This window comes from Petaurus breviceps, unplaced genomic scaffold, assembly GCF_028583685.1.
Source record: "Petaurus breviceps papuanus isolate PSGF00001 unplaced genomic scaffold, PetGlider_PUasm1.0 140, whole genome shotgun sequence".
NCBI lineage: Eukaryota > Metazoa > Chordata > Mammalia > Diprotodontia > Petauridae > Petaurus > Petaurus breviceps.
Window position 1 is genome coordinate 49,858,628 of NW_027185698.1, and position 10,284 is coordinate 49,868,911.

The window sequence follows — 10,284 nt, forward strand, 5'->3', positions numbered from 1 at the left end:
TTCCTCCTCATCTCTACTTTCTGGTTTCCATGGCTTCCTTCAGTTCTCAGCTGAAGCCCTACCTTCTCCAGGAAGCCTTTCCCAGTTCTCCTTAATCTCAGTGTTTTCCTTCTGAGACTGCCCTGAATTTATCCTTTTTAGATCTTTTTTTGTTCCTGGTCATTTGCATGTTGTTTCCTCCATCAGACTGTCAGTTCCTTGAGAGCAGTGACTGTTTTTCCCCCCTTTCTTTGTGTTTCCATAGCTTAACACTAAGAACCTAACCAGAGCCCTTAACATATGCTCATGAGAAAGGGACACTTTTTGGATATGAGGTCCAAGCCTGCACAGCTGCTAATAATTCACATCTCTATACAGCTCTTGCCTGGGCCACCAAGTGACCTGGGGCTGAGAAGTAAATCACCTGCCTCAGTGAAAGGAAGATGGAGCACTCCCCACCCCCAACTTCTGATCAAAGGTCTGTTGGCATGGGGCAGGTAAAGAAAGGGAGGGGGAGGGAAGATAAAGGGTAAGGGACACAAGACTGGGAAGATGAGATGGGTCTCTGTGGTGGGAGGCAGAAGTCAGAGACATCCCATAGCCTGAGTATTACACTGAGTTGGTCTCTCCTTGCTGTACAGTCAGTATAAATCCATTTCATTCTTCACTGCACAGATTCTAACAATAACAAATCCAGAAATTCTCCCTGATCCATACAAACCTCTTGTGTGCCAAACTGTTTGTTCCACTCAGAGGAGGGAAGAGGGAGGAAAGGAAGAGAGGATAATTTTTTTTTCTAAAAAAAATAGGTTATTAAAGTACTTTATTTTTAATGGACGCTGGAGGATGGTTATATGAGTAAACCCATAGCTGAGTAGAGTGTCAGAATGTAATTTTAAATTCCAGATAAATTTGTCTATAAATACAATAAAATGAAGCTAGCTGAGAAAAGTGTGTGTGTGTGTGTGTGTGTGTGTGTGTGTGTGTGTGTGTGTAGGGGGGTGGTAAGCTTATTCACTGTCTCTCAGGGGGAACAGAGCCCACCCAAAGACACACACACACACTCAAGTGGGAAGGACATTTCAGGAGCACTTGACATTTTTTACTTTTAATTTTTCATCAACCCAATCAGGTCAGCCTTTAGCAACTATGATCAAAATGTAATCATTATTTATAGATTTTTTCTCTTCTCCCTTCCTTGGCTGCTGCTCTGTTTTAAAAAGTCAAGATTATAATTAGGTAAACAGACTAGAATTGTGATTTCACTAATAAGGTGAACTCCCAGAAAAGTCCACCTATTAATAGGGGTCTGCCCACACCTTCTCTGCAGCCTATAGTTGCTTATGGAATTCAGAGGTCAAGTAACTTGCCCTGGGTCTTATAGAAAGTATATGTCAAAAGCAAGACTTAAACCCAGGTCTTTCTGGCTCAGAAGCTAGCTCAATAGTCACAAACACCAGACTGTCTCTCAAATTAAAATTACAGAACAATTAGTATGCAAATTAAGTCCACACACTATAAGTCTATTACCTTGGATTTAAAGGTTTCCTTACCTGTTGACTTTCTCTTTTTTGGGAGGCAATTGGAGTGGTGCCTTCCTCAGACTCACACAGCTGATAAGTGTCTAAAGGCAGATTTGAACTCAGGTCATCCTGACTCCAACTGCACCACTTTGCTGTCCCACCTGTTGATTTTCCTAGGGAACATTCTAAAAGATCTCACCAGAGAGAGGAACATGGTACCTAGTGCCTTTTCCAGAAAATAGAGGCAAAAGTTGGCCCAGGGCTTTTCTGTGCGTAGATACAATAAGCCTACACTCCTATAGCACTTCACGGTTGATATAATGCTCTCTTGTCAGGGTCTAGCAATCTCTGACCAAGACTGCCCCGAAAGGAAATAAAGTTGTTAATGATTCAGCTGCCGATGACCTTGTGACGCAGGATAATCACTGCCTACTTCTGTGGTTTTTCCTGTGCCTTAAGACCTCAGCCAACTGCACAACACAGGGGAAAGAAGACAAACACAGCTTCACAGGAAACGGCACTCAGTGAACCCAGTTCCTCAGAGGTGCACTGTTCCGCCACACTTGCTGAGCCCCATTACAGCACAGCTCACTGCTCATTAGAGAGGACAGATTAGAAAAACCACCCTGGAAGCTTGTGTTGTCTGCTTTTTCAGACTGGTTGCAAGTAGCCTTGGAGCGAAAGAAAGTTCATACCTGCCTCAGGATTGTTGGCAACAACCCACTTAACAGACCAATTGCCCTACCTTCCTGACTGTGGTAATATTTTCTTTATAACAGGCCCCTGAGGAAGGTAGCACAGATGTTATCATCCCCATTTTAGGGAGAGAGAAACTGAGCCTCAGAGAGAGGTTATGTAATCAGATGAGAACAATTTGTTTCAACGTCTATGAAGGCAACTGCACAGAGATCCCTATGGACTTAGGGTTTAAAATCCCCACTTATTTTTGAGTTTAACACCATTGATTTACATGTAGTCTGTGCCCTTAGAAAGTGAGCTCCTTAAGGCCAAGAACAGTCTTTGCCTTTCTTTATGTCTTAGCATTTAGCACAGGGCTTATAACATGGTAGTTGTGTGTGTGTTGGGGGGAAGGCAGGGGGTCTAGGTCTACTGAGAATTTAAATTTGGACCCAGATATTTACTAATTGTGTCACTTAACCCTGTTTGCCTCAGTTTCCTGGTTTGTAAAATGGGCTGGAGAAGGAAATGGCAAACCACTCTGGTATCTGCCAGTAAAACCCCAAATGGGGTCTTGAAGAGTCAAACACAATTGAACAATGTCATCAAAACAGTAAGTATCTAATAAATGTATGCTGACCTGCTATGGAGCAGGGAAGTTTCAGAATCAAGCCGCAGAAAACGGGATCTTCTGAACAAGTATCTTCAAGGAAGTTCTGAGAGATAGTATTTAAATGATCTAAAACTGGTTTTGATTTAATATCTTCATTTGTCAAACAAAATGCAACCTTAGAGCAGGAAATACCCTCACATTTTACAGACAAGGACACTGAGGTCCCCAAATAGGAAGTGACTTGTCTAAAGTCACACTGATTGATAATAAATGAGAATGCTAGGATTATAGCCTAGACCCTCTACCACTGAATTCAGAAACCTATCTCCTAAACCATTGATTCACTGCTGTGGTGTGGGTTAGGCTGCAGGAGATAAAGGGCTCACTGGAGAACTTGGCTAATTCAAAACACCTATGGGATACCTTTCCAGGGTAATGACCCACATTTCTACAGCCATTTAAAGTTTGCAAAATGCCTTATTTTTTAACAATAATCCTGTGAGAGAGTTAATAAATGTATTATTATTCTCTCTTTTGCAAAAACAAAGCAAAAATAGATTGCAGCTAGGCATTGGACAGTCTCTTGTGGGCAAGACGGAAGATGTGGGCTAAATGGCTGTACAGTGACATGAGTCAAAATCTGGCAAAGTGACGTGAATGGATCCATGTGGATGGGGAGGGATGTTTCCCTCCCAGTGGTGTGCCTCAGGACCTGCCCTTGGCCTTGGTGTTGTCCAATATTTCTATCAACGACTCGGTAGGAAACAGAGATGGCATACTCATCACATCTGTAGGTGACTCAGAGCTGGATGGGTAGGTAGTCAGCACACTGGTGACTGAGTCAGGATGCAAAAAGGTCTCCATGGACAAGTGGAACAAATTTAATAGGATCAATCAACCAGTGAATAAAACATTTATTCAGTAGCTACTGTGAACAGCTCCCGAGCTCAGAGCTAGTGATACAATGAAAAGCAATGGACGCTTCTTTCCTCATGGAGCTTGCATTCCATTGGGGAGACAACATGTGTATGTGTATACACACATCCATATAAATGCTTATACAAATTATATATAAAATAAATACAAATTAATTTGGGGAGGAGGGCATGAGAAGTGGAGGGATCAGGAAAGGGTTCATATAGAGGTGGTATTTGAGTAGAGCTTTGAAGAAAACAAGAGATTCCAGTAGGTGGAGATGACCAGAGGAGTGCATTCCTAGCATGAGGGGCAACCACTGCTAAGACGTAGAAATGGGACACAGAGTGTTACGAGCATTTGTAGATCAAGGAGACCAGTTTTTCTGGACCGTAGTGTGCACGTAGGCTGGAAAGGTAGATTGGAGTCAGGTTGTGAAGGACTTAAAATGAGAGGTTCATATTTTAGCATTGGTTCAATAGGGAGTCCTTGGATCTTGCTGAGGAGGGGAGTGACATGGTTAGATCTGTGATTTGGAAAAATGACTTTTACAGCCAAGTGGAGGATGGATCAGAGAAGGAGGAGGTTTTTTTTTCCCTTTCTTTTTTTTTTGAGGGAAGTTGAGGTTAAGTGATTTGCCCAAAGTCAAATGGCTAGTAAGTGTGTCAAGCATCTGAGGCCAGATTTGAACACAGGTCCTCCTGACTCCAGGACTGGTGCTCTATTCACTGCACCACCTAGCTGCCCCCTATATGGAAGAGATTTGAGGCAGGAAGATCAATTTGGAAGGTATTGAGATAGATTAGGTAAGTGGTAATGAGGGTCTGAACTAGAGTGTTATATGACTGGAGAAACAGGCCCAGGGGAGATCTGAGAGTCTGTGGGGAATGGCACAGAGCATTAGACAGGGAAGAATAAAAGCACTGACTTGTAGCATTGAGGGGCCAGTTCATTCTGTGAATTCTACAAATTCAAAAATTTGTAGTGGACCCAATTGATTTGGTAGCATGACATCTTCAAGCTCCATTGAGCAGATTATGAGTAGGAGAAGGGCAGGTGGATGGTTGGAGGATTTTAAGGATTAACAAGTTATGAGCAGTGATAAAACAAGAGGGCAAGGTACTAAGAGATGGAGGTATTAGTTTCTTTTCTTTCCTTTTTTCCCCTTCTTTTCTTCCTCCCTCCCTACTTTCTTTCCTTCTTCTTCCTTCTTTTCTTTTTTCTTTCCTCCTTCCTTTCTCCCTTCCTCCCTTCCTTTCCCTGTCTTTCCTTCTTTTCCTTCTTCATTCCTTGCCTTCCTTTTTCCTTCCTTCCTTTCTTCATCTTCATCTTTATTTATTTTTGGTTAACACAGAATCTCTCTATCTTGCCCAGGCTGAGAGTGTAGTGGCTACTTGTGTGCTGATCCCACTGCCAATTTGCATGGTATTTGACCTGGGTTCCCTAACATCCCCCTACCTCCAGCTCCCATTCTCTGGGACCTCAAATCTCTTCCCACTCCAATTCATCCTCCATTCAACTGTCAAACTGATCTTCTTAAATTGCAAGTCTGACTATGTCACATCCCTTTTCCCTTCCCATTCAGTCAGCTCCAGTGGTTCTCATTATTTTACCTCCAGAACCAAATATAAACTTCTCTTTTGGGCTTTAAAAAAAACCCTTCACAATCTTTCCCTCCTCTCCCTTTCTTCTCTACCTTATTCCCTTCTACATACTCTAGGAGCCAGTGACACTGGTTTCTTTGTAGTTTCTTGCACAGGACACTCCATCTCCCAACTCCAGGCATTTTCACTTACTATCCCCCATACCTGGAGCACTCTCTTCCTCATCTCCCCCTCCTCGATTCCATGACTTCCTTCAAGTCTCACTGAAAGTCCCACATTCTGCTAGATGCCTTCCCCAGTCTTCCTTAATCTTATTGTCTTCTCTCTGAGATTACCCTGACTTTATCCAGTCTCTATCTGATTTGTACATACCTGTTTGCATGTTGTCTTCCCCATTAAATCAAGAGCTCCTTGAGAGTGGGGACTGTTTGTTGCCTTTCCTTGTGTTCTCAGCATTTAACACAGTGCCTGGCACATAGTAGGTGGTTAATAAATGCTAGTTGACTGACTAACTGGGAAAGGCTTCTTGGAGTAGGTTAAATTTGACCAAAATCTTAAAAGAGAGGCAGCATCTGGAGGGGCAAGAATGTTCTGGATTAGGAGGAGCACTAAGAACAACTGAAGTCATTTGCTGTGGTCCAGGATCAGTACAGAGAAAAGCTTGGCTCTAAACCAGATGTGGTCCATGGATGCCCAGGGGGTCCGTGGATAGATTTCATGTAGTTCTTGAAATTGGGTGAGAAAAAATTATATCTTGGTTTTCACTCATCTCTAACTGAAATTTATCATTTCTTTCCTTAATTAAAAACATGATTCTGATAAAGGTCCCATAGGCTTTACCAATCAGTCAGTCAATCAACATTTATAAAGTGCCTACTATGTGCCAGACTCTGTGCTAAACTCTGGGGATACAGAGAAAGACAAAGGACAGTTTGTGCCCTCAAAGAACTCCCAATCTAATAGATTGCCAAAGGGGTCCATGGCCCAGAAAAAAAAGGTAAGATCCCTGCTCTAAAAGGTTCCTATGGAGGGTGTGGTAAGTATTGTTAATAAATCAGGTGACATCAGATTGTGGCAGGCCTGATTGCTGGCATGAATATTTTTATGCATAGTTAATACTTGCAAAAAATGAGCTCGAAGGGAGGAGGGGGAATTGCCACCACAATTCATTAGGAAGATGAATCTGGCTGCCCACATAGGATGGTTTAGATGGGGGAGAGTGGAGGCAGGGAGGTCTAGGAGGAGGCTTTTGGAGTAGGTGTGCAGTAAGTGGGACTGAGATCACACTCTTCAACAACAGCTGAATGGTGGTTGCCCAGGCATCACCTCCAGGTTTATTTTGGAAGGGAAGAAACCTTTCCGAATCTGTCAACAACAAGATCACTCATTAGCAAAGCCGTTCACTCCCCATGAGCCACAGTGGAGGCAGGAGCTAATCAGGTGTAAAGTTCTGTTTCTTGGATTTCTCTCTGTGGCATCCCTGTCTCCCTCCATCCTTCCCCCCACCCTCACTCCCTACTCTGCCGCTGCCTCATGCTGGGGAACACATCCATTTCTTCACACCTGCTTTACCAAGAAATATTGTTTCATTAGAAATTCGCAAATGCAATTTCTCCTATTAAGCACACAGGCAGTAAATAGGTACCATAACAAGAATTCAATTCAACCAGCTTAATAAGCACCTACCATGTGCAGAAACTGCTTGGCACTGGGAGAGATGTAAAGTTTAGCTATGACAAGACTGTCTGCCCTCATGGAGCTTTTATTGGGGCAAGGCACAAATATATGACTATAGTATATAATTTGATGAAATGGAGGGTAGATCTACTCCTGATCTGCAGGACTGGAGGTAGTAGGAGCCATCCTATGGAGCACCTCTTTCCAATTGGATCCCTTGCTAAAGTATATGAAGGAGATCCTGTTTGTTCCCCATAGTTGCCATCACTGGATGGTGGGTGGGGATGAGGGAAGATGATGGGTTCCTGAGCAGAAAGAGCTATTACTAAACAAGCTTAAAAGGAGAAACAGCTACTGTAATTCTTTTCTCCTCCTTTGGATATGGGTCTTTGTTAGTTTTCCCTTGGAATTCTAGGAGGACAGGGAAAGAGGATTTTTCCCTTTCTTCTTCCCCTCCCATCAGCAGCTACAGCGGCTGTGAGAACCATATGCTCACCTAGATGTGCCTAAGACAGGATCTCAAGTCCCTCACTCCCTCATCTTTCCTTTCACTGAGCGTAGATGGCCAAACAGCAATCCTAAGGTGGATGCTTCTGACCTTGGAAGCTTCCTTGTGATCTTCAGAGGTCTGGAGTCATTGAGAGGTGCTTCTAGAAATTACACACTTCTTGGAGGAGAAGATGAGCCCTGTCAGGAGGATGAACCATGCCCTGGTCTAGATGACTGGAAGACCTGGACATTTAGTAAGGTGCTGTCTGAGCAGCACAGCTGAGACTGAGACAAAAGTGAAAGTTATTCTCTAGTGCCACATGTCTCTGGAGCAGTGGGAGACCCCTGTGACAAAGTCAGAGGGGTGATGGGCTTTTGCGAGGCCTTTGAGTTTTGTTTTCTGTTTCTGTTTCTAGGAGGAAATGGCAAATCACTACGGTATCTTTGCCAAGAAGACCACAAATGAGGACACAAAGTCAATCATAACTGAAAGATTCAACAACAACAAACAGGACATCCAGTTTGAAAGACCAGTATGGAATTAGAGCCCAGGGGGGCATAGGGGCTGGATATATGGATCTGGGAGTTATCTGTCAGAGGGGATAATTGAACCCATGGGGGCTGATGAAGTCACTAAAAAAGAGAATGCAGTGAGAGAAGAGTACTAAGGACAGAACCTTAGGATATGCCCAAGGAAGGCATGAATTTTAACCCAAATTTGGGTTCCTATGTCCATTTCTACCAGTATATGGAACCCAGAAACCCTGAAATGAAAGAAGAATCTTACTGAAGCCTGAGGAGCATTAATGCATCCCAAGACAAGGACCTGGGAGTGAGGGATAGAAGATACCCAGGAGATCTTCAGTTACCTGAAGCTCCATTAGAAATCCCTCCTAGAAACTGGTTCCAGATCCTATATGTTTGGCAGGAAGATGCAATCTTTCTTTTCTTTCCCATGTAATTTACCAATGCCACCCATAAGTTCTTCCCCCACCCCCCACTCTCACTCCCCTTCCCCAAATTCCAGGAGATTCCCTTATGAACCTCAAGCATTTCATCAATAATTTCTAAATAATTCAATGAGATTCAAAGCCCATTTAAGTACCTAAGAGGTCCTAGGCACTGTGCCTATGATAACGTGTAAAAAAGACAATGAAAATAGTCCTTGCCTTTGGTGAGTTTACATTTTACAATGGGAGACAATGGCCAAGTAAATACATTATGGAAAGTAATCTGGACTGGAGTGGGGAAGCCATAACAATTGGGATTATCAGACTCCATAGTTTCCAACATTGCTTCCCAAATCAATAACCTAGGACCCTTTTATTGCTTCTTCATCCTTCCCAGAGTTTCCAGCCATCATCAAAAGAGTAGAATAAACCTTGAGTGTTCTTGACAAATTGCCTTTATAAAAGCACTTAAATCAAAGCTTCAAAAGTAACTATGACTTCCTCGATGGGTTTGCTCTTTCCACCAATGCAGATAGTAGCCTCTCCATGCCTTTGTAGGTGCTCTCAAGTGCTGCTGTCATGGAGACTGGTCCTCTGATGACAGACATATAGTCTACTGACTTCATTCCTCATTGACTTTTCAGTGGGGAAATCGTGCTTGAAACTGATAGTTTGGGCATCTAAGGCTGGTCCCTGGACATGGTGAAAGGGGACTTTCTCTTGGTTGCAGCCCTGATTAAGTCATTCTTTTAGATTTCAGCTTGAAAATCAGAAATGTCAGATTTGAAAAATATCTTTATCTCTCCATTTCCCTTCAGTTGTTAGATCTGAAAGGTTGCCTGGCTGTGATGTTCCTGGCAAAGCAAAGATTTGTTCCAGCTCATCACTGTTTATTCTTCTAAAATCTAAGCAGCCTGAGTTTGTTTCTCACCCAGTCTTTGTTATCAGCTTTTTCCCAAAAAAAGTTTTTTCTCCTCTCCCTCCCCCACCCCCTTTTTTTATAACCACTTCTGTATTTCTTAATAGCTTAGCTTTTCTTACAAGGCTCATTTCTGGGCTCATGAAGATTGCAGAAAAAACATCAAAACTATAGCAGAGACTATTAGATGTTAATAAAGCCCTGAGTGTTATTATGAAGCAAAGACCCAAGTTCAGCCAATTAGTGGCTCTTTAATCTGTAGCTGAGCACATACTAGTAATCTGCCTAAGCAAGGGCTGTAGAGCTCAAGTCATACATTACTCAGTGTCAAAAAGGTCCTATTGAAATGAGAGCCAGATGCAAGTACAAAACCTCATGTGGAACTGGGGGGACAAAAAAGCTCAGAAACATCCAGAAGGGCCCACACCTGAAACCTAGTGCTGAGACATCTCTGATTGTGGCTGGGTAGAGGGAAGGGAGAGCCTCCCCAGATTAGTGTCTGTAGAGAGCTATGGCAGGAACCCCACAAGCTGTGACAAATGGATCTGTCACAGAGATCAGGGTAGAACCCACGCCTCAGACCTTGTATATTTGATAGCAATCTTCCAGGTAGTCTCATTTCCACGGAATCAGGAAGATTTAGTTCAAATCTTGCTTCTGATAGTTCCACTGGGTGACTTGGGCAACAGTATTGTGTAGTGGTTAGAGCACCGGACCTGGAGTCAGGAAGATGTGGGTTTGAGTCCTGTCTCAGACACTTAATAGGAGTGTGTGATCATGAAAAAGTCACAACCTCCCTGGGCAACAGTTTCCTCATCTGTAAAATGAATAGGTTGGACTGGTTGACCTGTAAGGTCCCCTAAAACTATGATCCAATCATAGTTTCAATCATATTCTGGTCTAAAAAAAATATGCTGTTGTGGCAATTACTTTGGAC

The 10,284-nt window shown here is 43.0% G+C and overlaps 1 long non-coding RNA gene across 2 annotated transcripts in view; it reads left to right on the top strand.

The window, feature by feature from the left end:
* The window catches only part of LOC138150968 (uncharacterized), a 41,474-nt gene extending 31,455 nt beyond the window's left edge, over positions 1-10,019 (top strand). The window contains exons 3-5 of one of the 2 annotated variants that reach the window (XR_011165712.1): positions 358-457; positions 2,676-2,793; positions 7,895-10,019. This is a non-coding gene — a long non-coding RNA (uncharacterized lncRNA). The remainder of the gene's footprint in view (positions 1-357; positions 458-2,675; positions 2,794-7,894) is intronic. The other variant, XR_011165710.1, reaches the window with a different exon arrangement.
* Positions 10,020-10,284: the final 265 nt, after the last annotated feature.